The sequence below is a fragment of the Parasteatoda tepidariorum genome, chromosome X2, assembly GCF_043381705.1.
Source record: "Parasteatoda tepidariorum isolate YZ-2023 chromosome X2, CAS_Ptep_4.0, whole genome shotgun sequence".
Lineage (NCBI taxonomy): Eukaryota > Metazoa > Arthropoda > Arachnida > Araneae > Theridiidae > Parasteatoda > Parasteatoda tepidariorum.
This window is the reverse complement of record NC_092215.1, coordinates 14,961,609-14,977,795: the sequence shown is the minus strand read 5'-3', so window position 1 is coordinate 14,977,795 and position 16,187 is coordinate 14,961,609. Positions and strand designations below refer to the sequence as shown.

At 31.9% G+C, this 16,187-nt stretch overlaps 1 long non-coding RNA gene across 1 annotated transcript in view; it reads left to right on the top strand.

Annotated features, from left to right (window-relative positions):
- The first annotated feature begins 377 nt into the window (after positions 1 to 377).
- The window catches only part of LOC139427197 (uncharacterized), a 78,806-nt gene continuing 62,996 nt past the window's right edge, over positions 378 to 16,187 (top strand). The window contains exon 1 of the long non-coding RNA XR_011638333.1: positions 378 to 488. This is a non-coding gene — a long non-coding RNA (uncharacterized lncRNA). The remainder of the gene's footprint in view (positions 489 to 16,187) is intronic.

Below are 16,187 nucleotides of genomic sequence, written 5' to 3'. Positions count from 1 at the left end.
GCAGATGATCAAAATTGTGATGAAATGGCTTCGGATCATCCTCAGGGATGTTTCCCGGACCGTCACCAATAGCCTATTGTACAGCTCTAGTGCGACGTAAATTAACTACAACTGCAACAATCTTTTCATTTCGTTGGGTGAAAATAGACCGTCTAAAACGTATGCAATAAAAAATCGATGCTTTCGTTTGTAATCTATTCATCGTTAAAAATGTGTGCACGTGTTTTCAACTTTTTAAAACTTCAATTTCGTAAAAATGTTTTCCTCCGCTTTACTAGAAATCAAAGATGCTTGTCTTTTAATATTTGAATTCCTCACTCAATGGTTCAATACTTACGTGTTTAAAATTGAAGAAGTGCAATAATTAAACTTTTGTAGCTGCGCAATGTTTAAGGATTATTTTTGAGACAATACTTAAGTACCTACTACGATGTATTTCAATATATGAACTCTCTTCGATGTGGTCTTACAAGTATAAAGAATCAAAGGTATTTTATTCGCGCTGTTTTCTTATATGTTTCATAATCATTTTCGTTACTTGGTGGAAAAAGTTACTGATGGTTTTAAAATTAGCATGTATTTCATATTTTTGAAAAAAATTTTTAATCAGTTAGTTCAATCTATTTATATTTTTCTAGATAATATTTCATTTTAAGTAAGTCTATCGCGTATAGAATGTTTTGTTGAAATCTTTTCTATTCATTTTGAAATGACTTATTGTCCAATGTTTGAAAAGTGTGCATTTTCTTAAATGACAATTTACACAGAAGTAAAATGTTATAATTTACTTTGATAAATCACAAACACTTTAATCATCGAATAAAATGTGTTTAGTCTAACTTTGTGAAAAATTAATTTATTAGAAAACTTTCATTTTCAGGTTTAAAAAAAATTGAAGCACATTTTTCGAATATGTTTATGAATTGAGCTTTTTCATACCACTCATAGAGTTATTTAACGTTGAGATAACGACCAATATTTAACGTTTAGATAGCAAATTTCTCTTCTGTATGACAGTCCTTCAGGGAGTTTACCTAGTCCAGGTAAATGCGGGTTCCACGACACCGAGGTTCTCAGTGATCTTTCTTTTAATGTTTTAGTTTTTAGTACCATTTTGTCTTGTCTTGAGATTCACACACTTTATCAGCAGGCTTTTTGAACTATTTGAGTGTTATCCGAATAAATCAAACTTGTTCGTAATAGTCTGGCAATAATCTATATATCAAAGTTGTATGTATTGATTTCGATGTATTACTTTATATTCTGATGAAATATTGCTGATTACATTCAGCTTATAAAAATAATTGATTACTACCAGTTACACATGGTTGTTACCATTGTTAAACCCATTAAGTAGCAAAAAATATTTGGTGCAATTAAATGTCCCAAATTCTGATAAAATAGAAACAAGAAAGGCGCACAGGAATTTTTAGCAGAGGAAACAATGAAAGAAAACATATCTTAAGAATTTTAATTTTTAATAAGCTGTTCCTTCTGAAAACTTTTTTTTGTCCCCAACAAATTGAACAAATTTGTTTCCTTAAAGCTTACAAAATATAAAAGATATTAAAAATGATTTTTTGAATTTTTGTTCGCTGAGCAAAGAATATTTATTGGTGAAAGCCTATCAATTTGGAAGAGATGTGACTTTCAAAAAGTATGAAAATTTGAGCCAAACTAGCAATAAGCGAACACAAAACTATTAAAACTCGAACAACACTAATTTTTAAAATAAAAGGCCGCAAATTTCAGGAATAAAAAATTGTAAAACTTATACCCGTAGTTTTTCGGTCCTTATCGAATGACATTTACTCCTATATTTGATGTTTCTGATTAATTTCAGTACAGAAAACAAAATGTCTGAAAAAAATATCCCCCTAATTAGAAAAAGTTGAACAAAAGACCACACTTACATGTAGCACTTGTTAACTAACTGTCACGTGTTAAGGCAAAATGTAAAATAATTTTGCCCTTTTACGTGCTTCCTATATCGGAAAAACATGTAACTTTTATTCTAGTTTTAAAACGTTCTGTCTATATTTCTACTGAATTTAGAACATTTTCAGTTATATTGTGACAAGTTAACACGATGTATTTTCCGTGTAAAATTTTGAGAAATTCACTATCAAAAAAAAAATAATATAGTGTTAACAAATGGGTAATTTAAAAATATTAAGCTGTTTACAAATATTATCCTTTTCTAATCGCCTTATAAAACACATAGCATGTAAAATTAGTCCATTTTCTGCATTTTTAGCGTAATAAATTTTAAAATTTTCATATTTTTGTTTCTTTTTGAGAACTATTTAAATGTTTGCCTCTAGAAAGAATTTGTGTTTTACATGCACTTTGATTTGCCCACCACTAGATATTTTAAATAATTAGTCTCCTTCAGATTTATTTAACCAAAAGTCAAATTTAAAAACAAAAATTTTGTTACCGTTGAATGCCATGCTATTTTGATAGCCTTTAACTTATTTACCTAACTTATCTTAAGTGGATAATTCTCGCGTATTTAATATCAAGTGTTCTTCACATTAGTCGAAAATAATAAATTTTAACTTTAAAAATTCTGTAACACAACAATATGACTGATGCTTCGATAGCTATTTCTGTTTGATACGATCACATACGGGTCTGCGTGGGAAGAATGAGCTGAGATACTAGCAAAACTGTTCAAAATGTGTGTATAGTTTGTCGAAAGTAAGAACTCCCCATACCAATTGTCTGGACCCATGGCGGTGACTATAGTAACGAGGTATAACTATTTCAAGAATGTGGGGTCACTGTTTAGGGTAGGATTCGACTCCGGTCGGCGAGAGAAAAGGAATATTTTTCTTCGGTCTATTGTGTTATCCCTAGAATGCAGTGAAGCTACCCTCCCTGAAATGCGACTTTGTGGATGGGGGAGTTTTTACAGTAGACAAAGTATAGAAATCTTGTAACACCTCCAGATTTAAAACGAATTTCTCAGTTATCAGTACAGCAAGTTTGGATCGGTGATGTAATAAATAAAATGATTATTTAAGTTTAATTTCCAAGAGTTATAATAATATTAATTATAATGCTGTTTACTTACAATTATAATAATGAGTAATTACAATTATAATAAATTAATCATAATAATTACAATAATTCTGTTTGCATTAGTTTCAGCTTTTTCTGAATTTTCTCCTTGTTAATTGAATGGGAATATAATAAGTAGCAGAAAAATTTCTGTACAACTTTACTCTGGGGCTCAACGATTGGAGGGTAAATATGTCGACAGTGTGATAGACATAGTAAAATGATTCTTGTCTCCATATTCGGGGCATTGAGCCCAGTTAGTAAAAGTGCCCTCGTATGATTATATTAGTCCGTTAAGGATAAAAAATTACATGAAATTTTCCTTTCCGTCCCTAACCGTAAAATGTCTGTTGACCGTAAAACTTAACTCTTGAAATATTAAAATTTTGCTGTACACATATGCAAAATCAGAAGGAACCAAGGTAGAACTTGCTTTTATGCTAGAAACCTGTGTTTTTATTTCAACTCTGTTTTAACCTTGTCTTTCTCGCGGAAAGTTTGATTGCTTTAGATAAGCAGGAAACCCGCAATGTGAAAGTAACCCTGTCAATCTGAGTGCTGTTCGATTTCATTATCTTCAGTGAATAATTCATTTAGTTCGATGCAACATAGTCGACAAAGATTTTTGTGTTTTTATTCTACTCCTTACGTACTTTTCGTTTTTAAAACCAAAACTACCGGTTATATTTCAAATGCATTCTAATTCGTTCTAATAAGCTTATCAACTCTGGGAAAAAATTCATCTTTACTGTAATTTCCATTTTATTTTGATAAAATCGAAGTAGATCTGGCACAAGAAAAATTTCAGTTAAGAAAAGATATAGTGTAGTATATATTCCACAATTCATTAAAATATTTTAATTTTAATCTGGAGTTCCCTTTTTGTTGTATGTGTTAAGCATGTAAGCTTGAAAAAATAAGCATCTTAACTGGTAATCACGATAAAACATGCTTATTCAAATATAATTTCAAGATTTCATCAATATATAAAGCCACATTTCTTTTCCTTCCAATGTCAGAAATTTTAAACAAAGAAAATGGATCAATAAAAATAAGTCATTGTCTTATAAGTCATTGTCTTATAAGTCATTGTCTTATAAGTCATTGTCTTATAAGTCATAAGTCATTCCCGCTTTCCAGTTCAAGTTGATCAAGGTAATCCCACTAAAGAATACGTAGTTGCAAATATGGTGGCCGTCCTTTATGACATGATTTCTGCAATGGTACGAAAAACACCAATTTTGAAAAGGTGTCCAGCCAGACACATGTTGAGTAGAAGGTTTAAACACTGTAACCACCTCATAGCTGGGCCAGACTGGTATGCAAATTCGCTCAAAGCATGAACAACTTTTGCAAATGGTTCTAGTTTCCAGTTGCTTTTGCTGTCAAGATGAAAAATAATTTTTGATAACTGCGTAATTATATTAAATGGACATTATTTCGTGTTAGTTGTAACACATTACTCCACTTCTTTGCCTCATCATCCACGGTGACCTGGGATCCTATAATGATATAGCAATATTTAAAATGTCTTTATCATAACAGTAAAATTTAAAATTGAAGCTAAAAATAAGTTTAAACATTAAAAAATAATTTTTTGCAAAATTACTAGATGGGGACTTGTAAGGGGAGATTCCATGATTTTGTACTGTTCTTGACGCATGCATTTGTCAAAAAACAATATTTTGTAAATATGTTTCGGAGCTTACAAATTCTGAATACTTAGGATTAATGCTTGAAGAAAATTATTCGTATTCATAAAAAACTTTATGAAATTCAATTTTCTAACTGTCCCTCCACCATAGAATTGCCCAAAGGCTTTTCTCAAATAATGATATGCTTAAAAATGTCTTGAATACGGACACATAAACTGATTTCGTCTAACATCACTTTATTCAGAAGAGGTACATAGAGCAGAAATAAAAAGGAATTTCCAATAGAATTTTCCACGGTTTAAAAAAGTCAATACGCATTTTGAGATTTCAAATAAATTTGAACAATTTACGTATTAATGTTTATATTCCTATTAAAATTTACAAGAAACGTTCTTTATAATATTTATTCTAAAGTAAAAGGAATCTCTTTTCAAGTAAATAAAAAAATACGTCTGCAACAAAGCACTTTTCTTAAAGAAAAGTCGCCTGTGATCGATGTGAATTTTCCTGGAATTCTGAAAATCGGAATTGCTTAGACATGCGTCTAGAGGAAAAACCGAGAAAATAAATTTGGTTTGATACTATTAATACAATTTCAAGATTCCGAGCTTAAAAAAACAAATCTGGTTATTTATTTAGAAGCTCTCGAGCTACTTTGCTATGAATGTTAGAGAGACATTTTAATCTTTTTTTGACTTCAAGCACTTTTTTAATCTTTTCTTATAATGAATTCGTAGACTATACGAATAATTCCTCTTTAAAGAATAATATTCCTTTTATATTTTAAGGTTCCTCAGATGGGTAATCTTCAGATAAATCTAAAAATCAGTATTCTGAAAAATTTAATGAAATTTCTCCAATAGATCGCCTGGAGCATGGCCCAAAGTTTGGCTTTAAAAATAGTTGAATGCTCGGTTAGTCTGAATCTATCTTTTTGCAAAAGGTGATTATCATGACAAGCAAAGAAGGAGCATCAAACTCTGAAGGTTTTATTATATGTAAGTCGAGAATTATCAGGCTATATTTCAATGCCAATATTGATAGGAGAGCTGTAATTAAAATGAATAATTAGTATGTATGCTCTATGAATTGTTGGAATAATAGGGTTTGGTGTAAATGGTTCTTCATTAGTACGGTAAGAATAAATATTTGAGAGTTTTTCTCCTGTATTATTAAATCCAAGGGTATGATCCCAGCTAATACTTAGAGTGCTTTCATTGATGTTGTTTTATAGGCCTTGGTCATTGATACTAATGATAATCCTCAATCTTCTTCATTCTATGAAGGGTTCTTACTTGTCGATAACTTCAGATATCTGTTCCATAAAGAACTATTTTCTGCGTGCTATTATAATAGATGTGTTTATTAATCTGTAGGGATAATTATAGATGTGTTTATTAATCCAGTGAACCACGGACAACCTGTTTAATTTTGTTCGGAATTTTGCTATTGTTTGATGCAGCATGTCGAGATGAGGCAACCAAGACAAGAGAGCTGACAGTTTAATTGGAACCCAACGTAGACTATGGTGTGTGAAATTGTAAGACTATGTCCATTTAGCTCAACTGTTGGTTTTCTGGTGATTTTCTTCTCCTTCAGAAAGACTATTGCCTTTTCTGTGTATTATTTATGCTGAAAATCAAATTTTGTTCCCTTTGCCCATATCTGTAATTGGTCCACAATTGTGGTAGTAAGACTATTTTAGTTCTTTTCCAAATTTTCGGAAAATATTGTAATTCAAAACATTGATATAGAGTTTCCTCCAACCATTTTGGTTCTAGTTTATCAACTGCTTTGATAATTTCTGGTGCGACACTGTCATACCTTGGGGCTTTTTAATTTTTTAATTTAAATACAGTATGTTCTATTTCTTTCCTTTTAAATGGTTGACCAAGTATGTTTAATTGTCTTCGAACCCAAGGTAAGTTATGGTTGGGATTATGGATATACTCTGTCCACCCAGTTTGACGGTTGATTTTCTAGTGATCTTGTTTAAATTCGGAAAGACTATGGCTTTGTGTTTTTCCCACACTAAATTTAAGATATTGCGCTTCTGCCCATTTCTGAAAGTTCTATAGTAGGATGGTCATTTGTAGGCATAATCGATTAAACATTGATCTCGAAATCATAACAAATAAATCGTCAGCAGAGGCGAAATTTTTTTCATTCATCTCCTGTCTCCTTTTAATTTTATATTGGCGATGAGTAACCACGGAATTGGACCAATAGGTGAATGTTAAGATTAACAATGACCGATCCATCCCAGGAGGTGTTTTCGGAAAAGGGTCCGGCCAAGTCCAGGAGAAGAGGCGTAATCTCGACTGGTACCGTCCGGATGGGTGCCCAGAGAGGAACAACATGGTGCGTTTATTGGGATTCAAAAATTACAAACTTACAAGAAATTTACTTAAAATTAACAAAGATTAATATACATTTAATCGTATCACAATATTGATGACGTGTATATTAAAACAAAAATCAAGTATTGGCAACCATGTAGGAAAATGTAAAAATAAAAAGTGGGCATATGGACAGAAAGTGTGCCTGTGCTAATACAGATAGTTCAGCATCCCCAATGGGATTTATAAATTTTAGATCAAGCTAATCCCAAAAAGGATTAATAATTTAAACCGATAAAGATCAGAGCAAGATATGAAACAAGTATAGCCAACGCAAAATTGGTCATCATTGGCCATTAAATTTTCCAAGGAAAGGAAACCTTCGGAACAGCAAACAGTCAAAGTGTCCGATTGAAAGTGTAAGATCAAAAAGACCTTAAAATGAAATTAAGTTTTAAAAACAGATCAGAAGCACTTAAAACATCTAAAAGAGTAAAAGTTTCTAAAAATTAAAGTTTCAGGTCAAGTAAAACATCAAATGGTAAAAATTAAAATGAATCACATTAAAGACATATAAAATCAAATAAAATGTTATAAAATAAGTAAAATAGTCAACTAAAAGTTTGAGTTTAAGTGTCCCTTTTTCAAGGCAATGTGCCGCAAGGATTCTAAGGTATATCAAAGTTTCTTTTAGTAAGATAAAATCAAAATAGAACACAGTGTAAAAGTAAGGGTGCTGAAATACTCTAAAGTTTAGTTTGAAAGTCCTTAGTGTGATGAGGATATTAGTTTAAGAGAACGAAGACACCACAATGTTAAAAACAACCTAGGTAAAATACTAAGAGACATATATTAAAACCAGGAAGTCTAAAAGCCAAAAGTTAAAACGAGATAAAATTCAGTCAGTTATACCCTCGGGAACAAGCAGATCTTCTAAGGTATATTTAAAAATTTCAATGATTTTTATCCACCAGTCAATATCAGCATAAAGTTGATGTTGTATATATTGGTCTTATTTTCTGATATAGCATCCGGAATTTGGGACAAAATTTAATAAGATGATCAATGTCTTGATCTTTCCCACAAAATTTACAAACTGCTTGCTTGCTGAAGAATCTCTGTTGATATAGTTCGAACATCCAGAGGTCCGTTAAAAACTGATTTAAATAGAAGTTTGACTGCAGGCGAGTTAGTGCGGGATCTTTGAGGAAGAGATGTGTCTCTGCCCAAGACTGATCCTCTTCAATCTTCTCTTTATTCATCGTGGCCTCCTTGATGTTTCTAGTGATGAAAGTTCTTTCTATTAGGATCATCGTTCCCTCCCGGCTGAAGCTCGTGACCTTTTTGACTTGCTGATCCGCCTCCTCGTTACCTTTGATCCTAATGAAGGCTTTGACGCTGTAAATTCTAATACTTGGTGCAATATTATCTTTAATTTCTTCTATCATCTTCCTTCTATTTCTAGGTTCATCTAGGGTCTTCGTAACGAGGAAAGCAAATCTGATTTTTGCCTCTTTGTCATTTTTATTTTAGATGTAAATCACTGCTTGCTTAATGACCTCGAGCTCAACCTGGCAGATACTTATCTCGTCATTTAAACTATCAGAAAATAAATCAATTGTATGTCCATTTTGCTTGAGGACGAACGCATATTCCTACTTGACTCTGATTTGTTTCACTATCAATACCATCAATTTTAGATTCATTTGTGTAGATTGCAACGTTATTATTTTCCGGTTTGCTGGTGCACCAGGGCACAGCGAGAGAAATGGCTGGGTGCTTGACAGGAAGCGGAGGTTCTAGATATTGGGAGTGTGTTAGTTTAGTACTGACAATATTCAGATCATCCAACTGATCGAATCCGAGGAAATAAAGCGTCGTTGATCTATGTCCATTGTAAGCTAAGAACGAAATTTAGTGTAATGAGTTAGAGAATGTTATTCACAGGAGCTCCAAAGACCAACCATGCGACCCAGATGACGCCGTCTAGTCAAATTCGCTTGTAAGGAATAGGCGTTACAATATTTTAATGATTTCCTTTTTGACTTTATCCTGGTTCCAAAATAATTTAAGTTGGTTGTAATTTAACTGTACAGGAAAACCTTTTTGTCAAAGGACTCGAATGTGCTGCAGTTTATTAAAATATGTTCCAAATTTTCAGAAGTATTGCAGGAGTCACAGAGTGCCTCTTTGCCAAAATATATAGCCTGGTGCTCTCCGTGAACCCCGTGGTTTGTGAGGAATGTGGTTGGTGTTAACCCTTAGAATTAATTGATAAGCATGTCTGCCCTTTTCCTCACTGGCCCATCTTTGCTGCTATTCGCTGATCAATAGTTTTGTTATTTCCCTTCTAGTAGTTCTTTCGTTTGAATTTCATGGAGGTTGATATTTCACATGCAGATTAGGCCAATTGATCAACCGCTTCGTTAGCTTCACTTCCCACGTTCGCTTTTATCCTGTAAATGTGGATATTTGGTCTGTATATTTTTTCAATTGCATCAGTTATGTAATTAGAATAATCGGTGTTCCAGTAGACTTCCTGTAACTGAAGACCTGATAGTTAATCTGAGAGGAGTATCACTGTTTTGTTAAGATTTGTGCTAAAATCTAAGCTATTGACTAGTGGATAGCCCATAACTAAGCTTGGAAAACTGTTGCAAAATCAGAGATTCTGAAGGTATGGTTTTCCACATCATGTCCGTCGAAATAGACTTAATGTTATGTGTTAAGGCATTGATATCTCACCCCAACTGAATTTGGGCATATGGAGGATATATCCCACCATCACGGCAGTTCCCCCAACAGGACAGCTGTCCGAACCCACGGCACACCCTCCCGGCGACCAGGTCGACTAGAACGCCACTCGTGGCATTCATTAAAAATCAAAAACTATAAAAGCTCCATTATGGCAGCAATTAAGACAAAACATAAATAAATTAATGGCCTAGCAATCCCCATCTTATAATGCATAAGCCGATGGGACGTTGCTTTATAGTGGGCAAAAATAAATTGCTTAAAAGTTAAGTTTAAAATGTAAAAAGTAAATGTATAGTGAATCAAATCATTGGCAGAGAAAATTCCACATCTCAGGACACATCATAAGTAGATGGTACCATGAAAAGACATATTTATTCGTCGTAGTACTCAGAATCACGGTACTTACATAAAACGCCAAGAACACAAGATTAAACAATTGATCGTTATAAAACAAAAGAGGGGGAAAAACTTAAGTAAAAAAGTAGTATGATCAGAAATACAGATAAAAGAATTTTAAGAACATTAAAATAAAATAAATCTGTTAGCAATGAATAAGACAAAAATTGAAGATAGCAAGGTTGAGAAGAAGTCAAGATATTTATAAAAGTGCTAATGGTAAAAATCTATAAAAAATAAGTTGCGATAGAAATAATTAATAAAATATAGTCCTTAAAGTTGGAAGAAAGAGGGAGGGAGCTAGCATGGAAGGATGTTAAAATTTAGAATTATGGAATGGTATACAGAGGATCCATGAGGTCGTCAGGTGTCATGTCTTCAAGATATTGTCTGATAACAGTTCTTATGATTTGTTTTTATGTTTTAATCCTGGACCCCATGTCCCCTTGTTGTTTAAAAGCTGTACCATGAAGTGTTGATAATTTGTTACTTTCCACAATTACATGTATGATTGTTCAAGTTTTCCCCCAGTATTTACAACTTAATGATTTTCAAAGAAATCTTGCTTGATATTCTCCGAACACTCAGTGGCCTGTAAAAAATTGCTTTAGGTAAAAATCTCTGATCAGTCTCTTTCTGCCAATATTAGGAAATAAAAGTAGAAATTTGTCGTACATTAGTCGAGCTCTTCCACTTCAACTGCCACAGGCGCTTGCTGACTCCCCGAGATGCCTCTTAAACTGCGCTCTAGTGATTCGGCAGTGGATATCCACCCAGCTAGTTCAGTGCCACCATTAGCTAGCTGGTCAGCCTCCTCATTGCCCTCTTTACCCGAATGAGCTTTGCTCTAATTTAATTTGCAACCACTGCTAATAATCTTTTTAATATCTTCAACAATGCTATTTGTTGGGATGGTTTTTTCGAAGGAGTTCAACGAGGAGCTTGAGTCATTAAAGATGGTGGCATTGGAAATACAATGTGTGTTTAACTAGGTAACAACCAGGTTTAAGGCCTGAAACTAAGCCGAGTAGATACTCGCCTCGTCAAGTCATTAATACAAAATGAGCCCTCCTGTAAGGTTGTGACCAGGAAGCCACAGCTCACCCTACTCTCATTAATCCCGGTTTCAGTATTCATTTTATCAATTTTGTTCCCGTCTGTGTACAGTTCATATCCCAGACCCTTCGGAGAGCTGCATCCCCACTTTATCATTTTAAAATTTGTTGGGTTAATAAAAACAATTGATATTGAGTCATAAAGGTTAAAAATAGGGTTAAAGTAATCGGGATCAATTAGTTTTGGAAGGTCGTTATGACAATTAAGTTTTTAATTAGCTCTTCTCTTATTTTTAAATCTATTGTTAAAATACTTGATAAAATTTATGAGTCTGTACTAACTGTACTAAAGAACTCGGTAATATTGAGTAAGGGGATGCGTTGAATAGGAGTTAAACGAGTTTTCATTTTGATGCATTTATTGAACCAAACAGATGCGCCATACGCACTGATTCGCTCCACGGCTTGAACATAAATAATTTTTGAAAATTTGGGCTGTAACCCCCAAGTTGCTTTTGAGTGGAAACTTAATCTATTGTAAGATACCGTCACTCTACTCTTGCGATCAGCTTAACCGGAAGTCCAGGATTATGCCAAGATATTTTGAAGTTTTTTCATTTTTAATGCAGGTAGTCATTCCGATCAAAATTTTGTCTTGAGGAAAAGTAATTATCTTTGTTTTATCGGGTTGAAAAAGTTAGGCCGTGGCTCCCTGCCCATGCAGTCAATTCTCCCATAACATCAGTGCCTATCTCGTCAATTTTATAGAGCACAGACTCTTTCATAAGCTGAAAGTCATCATCAGCAAAGGCCAGTAATTTAAAAGATTGTTGGATTTTATTAACTCTTAAATATATTCGTCTCGTTATTGATGGTTTTATTACCTTTATGTACTTTACAGAAATAAAATCGTACTAAGTGGTTGAAATTACTGACTATCTCTTTGATATTATTGCGATAGGAAATCCAGGTTAAGACCGGGTCAAGGCAACACCTCCTAGAAGAAGGAAGGCCTCAGCACGGATCAATTTAGTAGCCCGGTCTAACGAAGTTAACTGCGCAGTAGACGAAAAATAAGAAAGATGTCATTTCCTTAGGGGTACTAAGCTGCTCAATCGTTGAAAATACGAAATATGTCATTACGTTTGGACTACTAAAGGATATTTATGGTAACCCGTGCTGAGGCCTGCTCTTATCTAGGAGGTGTTGGTCAAGGACTACACCTAAATATTTGAGTTCCTGTACTTGTTTGATGGACTGGCTGTGATAATTACTACTTTTGATGTTTGGTGGTCAGCCTATTTTTTAATTCTTAGGATCTTCTAGTGATTAAAAACAGATCCAACAATTAATATTTTTACTTAAGTTAAATATTTCTAGTCATTCAAAACGTTACAAAATCATATTTTCCCATCATATCTATCCATTCGCAAAAAAAAATTTTAGCTTTTTTTAAGATATACTCATTAAACTGATAAAAATATGGTCAAGTTCAAAACATGCTTTTGCTGCTCAAATATGCTGATAAATATGAATGAATGTTTTTTAAAAAAAGTCGAATAAAATGTTACTTTATTAAAAAACATCGTTGCTGAAGGATTGAGTAGAGCGCTGTCGAATACCCAATTTATGTTGATAGAAAAGGACTCCTAAAAATATAAAGACAAAGTAAATTTCGCATGGGAAAGTGCTCTGCTCCAATCTAGGAATATTTGCTTACGGAAACTATTCATGTACCTACGCAGACATTTTTCAAAGTAGATATATCTCCGCACCTAGTTTGTTTCGTTCGAAAATGATAATTTTCTTGAAAAGAAAAATAAAAGTTGACTGCTTCTCTCCAATGAATTTTGAGCGATGACAGCATCAAAATTTTTAATAAAAAATTTTCTGCACTATATTTTTCTACCTCGTGAATAAATTTATAAGAAACGTTGAATTAGATTCCTCAGCTTAACAGTAAGCAAATTTTCAGGTTTTTAGAAGCGTTAGAATGTTTAAGAAATTTAATGAGTGATAAGGCTATTCCTCCAACTTGCCTAAGACAAAACGTAATTAATATTTTGTTCAAAAAACATTTAATAAATATGTATCTATGTTGATTAAAATTATTTTTTTTTTTATAAAAAATCAATTTGTTAGGAATAATGGCTGTGGAATAACTTTTGCAACCTTTCAATCTTGATTTTTTGAGATATTTTTAAAAATTTATTTAGACTTATTTTCTTTATTATGTAAAGGAAAGGTATTAATATTCCTCACATATAAAAATTGCTAAGATTTCATAACTTTTATCTTTGAACTTCAGTAAAGAAGTAGGAGTGGTGCTACAGTTTGGAAATAAGTGTATATAAATCAGCTAATTATTTCTTTCAAGGCTTTTTATAATTTTTTAAATAATAATTCATACATTTAATTTCAATCTTTGATAGGAAAAGGAATGGTTTTAAAGTATTTGTTTAAGTCCTCTAGTAACATGTAACTGAATTTTAAATTTACAAATACTTGTTTAAGCAGCTTTCACATTTTTACAGTTTTAAAACCATTTGTTGTTTTGCATTAGTTGTTATTTGATTAGCCAAATATAAATAAAAATTAACAAAGTTCAACCCTTTGACGCAAATGGGACATTGGTGTCTTTTTTTATATATTCTCTTCTTACACTCTAATAACAAGCGAAAATATATTTTATTTTTTTTTAATTATAAAAAATAGTCTAATAGCTACTAAAAAATCTGTTGGGTTACTGGAATTATTTATTGTACTAAAATATAGAATTCAAGAAAACGTAGTTAGAAGAAAAACTTTTTTTCATTCATATTCAAAAATTTATCAATAACTAATTTCGTAAATTAAAGAAATTTCGATGATGGAAAACTGCTTCTCTTGAATCTCAATAATTGCTAATAAGTGCGAAATTTGAAAAATTATAGTTTGGAAGTGTCGTGTTTGGAAGACTTCACCTTTTACTCAGAAAAAGAAACCTGATTTTCATGCTATATTTCAATGCCATAAATTATTAAATTGCTAAATATAATATTTTGCACTTATTTCGACCTAAATTAATACAAAAAAAAATTAAAATATGAAAAAATATGTTCAATAAAAATTTTGAGGTGAAAGGGTTAGTAGCCTGGGTTTATACAAATATTGAAATTAAATATGTCTTTAGAAAAATGAACACTATAAGTTAATTCTTAATATATTATCCTACACAGTAAGCAACATTGGTGTAAAGTTGCTACCATTTTTTAGTGCTGAGGCAAGCTAATTGCATTTTATGTTCAGAATTGTTATCGAGCAAAATATTACATAAAATTGATAAAATAATAATTGTTTGAAAGAATTAACACAATTATATTATAAAAATGGGCTCGTTTTTTAAACGAAATGTTTTTCCAATGAAGCTATAAATTGATTCTAATGCTCATGGAAGTGTGTGTTTTCTGTAAGCAAACAAAAAAATGAACAAATCCATAGCATAGAAAAAGAGTACAAAAAATGACTGCATCACCTCAACAACAAAAATGATAGCAACTATTTACCAATTTTTTTTTTACAGTGTAAAACATTAGGGGGATTCCATAAGAAAGGGTAAATCACAAATAAGAAAAATACTTAAGTTATGTTATGAATATAAATAAAATTAGTTTTATGTCTTTATATTTGGTACTAAAATAAGACATAAATATAATTATTTCGAAATACTTTTCTAACAAATATATTAATTTCCTGCCTCAGATATGAATCTAAACCATGGTATCGCTACGTATAACATTCTGTGTTAAAAATTAAATATTATTTTTAGCACTGCGTTAAAAATAATTCGTTTAAATTTATAAATTTATTTTATTTCTGGAGCACTAGCCTAAAACATAGTTCGTGCAAAATGACTGTGAAATATTTAGGAAGGGAAATTGTATTCCTCGCTGATTGGCACAAAGACTCGTTAGAAAACGTTCTATTTAGCAAATTCACAGTTAACATGTTTATTAAACTCGCAGATTTTCTAAATCAGTGAAATTTATTCCAAGCCTCTGAGCTCATTAAAAGTTTGAAACTTTGAAGCAACGTTCACAATTAAGTTAGTTTGCGAAGAAAGTTAATTGTAATTACGACAGCAATTAATTAGTTTTAGCCCACGCTCAAGTTAGTGTATAAAGGCATTAATTAAAGGAAAAGCTAATAAATTACTTGCGTATAATGATTTAAACATGCATAATATTATCTAAGCAAACCCATATTCAAAATCATGATGCGCAGAGAAAAGTTTTATGTAACACTTCGGTTCTTTTGTTGAATATCTCATTTAATGTACACTTTTGGTCATAAATTAAGGTTAAAGCTAGGTTTGGCAAATAAATGGAAACAAACATGACTTTTTTTTACCAAGATCAAAAGATAAATAACAAAGATCATGTATGTATGATACCATTAATAAAACTGTGATTTCTGCTGGAGCAATTATAAAAATATTTTCTTCACAATAACTTAATATTACATGGTTTGTATGATGGTTTATAGATTGTATGTCTCCCATGCGATGAAATACGGTTTGTACTACGTCGAGCATATCAAATTATACAACTGATCTTTAGAAAGATTAATTCACTCGGCAAGTAATGCTCTTTTAAGCGTCATCGTCTGACCTTTTTCTGTAGTTTTATTTTAACTCTTGAGAATTTGTTAGGTGACTCCCATGATCCTAACAGTTTTGCGTTTTGACATGCTGTTGGTATTTTTAATTATATATATGTTTTAATACAACTACAATTTTATATGCTTTTGAAAACATCGGATGACCTTCATACCATTTTACTTCGTGAGCTTCATACCGTACTCATACTTTTTATCTGATTCTTATTCATCTAATTATATTTTTTTATTAGTTATAATGCCACGATAAGTAAAGCTTATAT